Source organism: Phascolarctos cinereus, unplaced genomic scaffold (genome assembly GCF_003287225.1).
Source record: "Phascolarctos cinereus isolate Bilbo 61053 unplaced genomic scaffold, phaCin_HiC Scaffold_1;HRSCAF=81, whole genome shotgun sequence".
Classification (NCBI taxonomy): domain Eukaryota; kingdom Metazoa; phylum Chordata; class Mammalia; order Diprotodontia; family Phascolarctidae; genus Phascolarctos; species Phascolarctos cinereus.
In genome coordinates this window covers 282218352-282221034 of record NW_027555514.1, presented here as the reverse complement: position 1 = coordinate 282221034, position 2683 = coordinate 282218352, and positions in this window count along the sequence as shown.

Below are 2683 nucleotides of genomic sequence, written 5' to 3'. Positions count from 1 at the left end.
CCCCTCCTGCTGAGGTGGCCAGCTCTCCTCCAGTTTTCAGGGACGTGGCTGGGCAGGGCTGGGGCTCCCCTCCTGCTTCCTGCCAGGCCTCCCTGCTACACCCTCCCCACCTTCTCCCAGCCGCAGGAACCAGGTGGGGCTGTCCAGCTGGAGTCAGGGAGCAGAAGAGTTTCTGTCCAGTCTGGGGGAGATGGAGATACTTGGCAGATGGGGTGGGGGCAGGAAGCCTCCATGGGGGGGGCAGTGCTATCTCCCCCCCCTCAAGCTTCAGCCTTTCTTCCCAGAGACACCCTCTCCCCAGTAGCTCCCCCTCAATCTAATTCCTTAAGCATTATAGTACACTGGAAATAACATTGGATTTGGTTGCTAATGAGCTCTGTGGCCTTCTTTGGGCCTCAGTTTCCCCATCTGTCTGACCAGGTCACTCCCTTACTCGAAAAACCTTCAGGAGCTCCCCATTGTCTACGAGACAAATATCATTTCCTTAGCCTGGCACTCAGGGCCCTGCACTGACCTCTCCACACTTATTTGCCATCAGCCCTCAAGTCCAGCTAAACTAAATCCAAGGGGTTCCTCTAACCTTGTCTCATGATCAGCACAGTCACACATAGAAGGTCTGCATAGGACCTTGGCAATCATGTGGTGTAACCCCTTCATTTGGCAGATGAGGAAACTGAGGCTCAGGGGTCCAAGGTCATGCTGGTTCTAAGTTGCTATGTCAGGGTTTGAATCCAGACCCCTCTGAGTCCCTGTTCTGTGCTCTGTCCTCTCCCCTGGGCTGCTGCTCGATGGTGGCACCGAGAATAGAACAGCCCGTATTTGGGTAACTGCTTTCCAGAGTACTTTCCCCACAACAGCCCTGGGAGAAAGGTAAGGCAAGTATTATTGTCCCATTTTACAGATGAAGAAACTGATGCCCAGAGAGGGGACCAACTTTAATCCTCTTCAATTGCAGAAGCACTTATTAAAAACCTGCTGTATGCCAAGTACTTTGCCAGGCCCTGGGGGACAAGGACAAAAATGAAACACATACACTGAGAAGTGAATCTAAAGCCATTTGAGGAGGGTAACAGCACGGGGGGGTGAGGGGGGCGGCGTGGGGAGGGATCAGAGAAGCCAACTCATAGGACATGGCACCTGAACTGAACTTTGAAGGAAGAGCAGGGAAGGGCATTCTAGGATGCAGGAGGAAGGGGCTGCATTCCAGACACTGACACAAAGGTGAGGAGGTAGGAGAGAGAATCTGAGTTTGGCAGACAGAAAGTTGAACACTTTGTCTAGAATGAATGAGGAAGAGGAATGTGAAATAACAAAGGCTAGCAGTTCTGTAAGATTGCCAAAGGGGTTTACAAATGTGATCTTGTTTTATTCTCACAACAATTCTGGAAGGTAGGTGCTTGTTATTATACTTATTTTATAGATGAAGAAACTGAGGCATGCAGAGGTTCAGTGACTTGACCAGGGTTATACAGCTAGTAAGTGTCTGAGGACAAATTTGAACTCAGGACTTCCTGACTCCAGGCCAGTGCTTTATCCACTGTACCACCTAGCTGTCCATCTTCAAATAGGTTGCTGTGTAAGAGGGAGGAACTTTGGCCCCTGTGGCTCCAGATGACAGAGCTGGGACCAAGGAAGACAAGACACAAGGAGTGAGGCTTCAACCCAGTATCAAGACCACCACATTGGGATAGACTGGTACAGTGGCTGGAGCGCCAGGTCAGGAAGCCCTGGGTTCAAATACTGCCTCAGAGCCTGACTAGCTGTGTGAGCCTGGGCAAGCAACAGATTTAACTACTGGTGTCCGAGGATCTGGGTTCAAATCCTGGCCCTGTCACCTATTTTGTCAAAGCCTTCAGGTCTAGACCTGTGATCCAGTGACCACAGGAGCTTGCTTGGTGGAGGGGTTCCCATGCTGACAGTTTCCCCGTGCTGACCCAAAGCATAAAACTTTCCAGCATTCCAGCCTAAGGGAGGATATCCTGAAAAACAGAGGTGTGCACGGGGCAGCTAGGTGGCTCAGTGGATAGAGCACTGGCCTTGAAATCAGGAGAACCTGAGTTCAAATCCGGCCTCAGACCAAACACTTGACATTCACTAGCTGTGTGACCCTGGGCAAGTCACTTAACCCCAATTGCCTAAAAACAAAACAAAATTTAAAAAAACAACAGAGGTGTGCAATGGAATGGGGTGCTGTGAGGGATTCCCCCATCACTGGAGATCTTTAAGCAGAGATGAGGGGAGATGTTAGAGGGAGATCCCTGTATGCGGTGGGAAGATTGGATACCTTCGGAGAACCCTCCCAGCTCTGGGGTGCAATGATTCTGTGAAAAGATGGTTCTGTGATTGGATGGTTTGGGACCACTGAGTCAGGGCTTGAAAACACCTTCCAGGTTTAGTCCAACCCCCTCATTCTATACTAAAGGAACCTTAATCCCAGAGAAATCGATTAACTTGGCCAAAGTCACTGAAGTAAGTGTTCATTTGGCAAAGTAAGGAGCTGAATCTGGATCCGTGGCTGGAGCATCAGCCCTTTCAGCTACATGCCCCATGCTGTCTCATCTCAACATGTGCCTTATTTCAGGCGTACACCTTGCACCCCTCTCCCTTCTTAGTTACACCAGCTGCAGGGCCTCCTGCCCAACAGGTGGGCTCCTCCCCAGCCTCAGGTGATGCTATTTAAAGC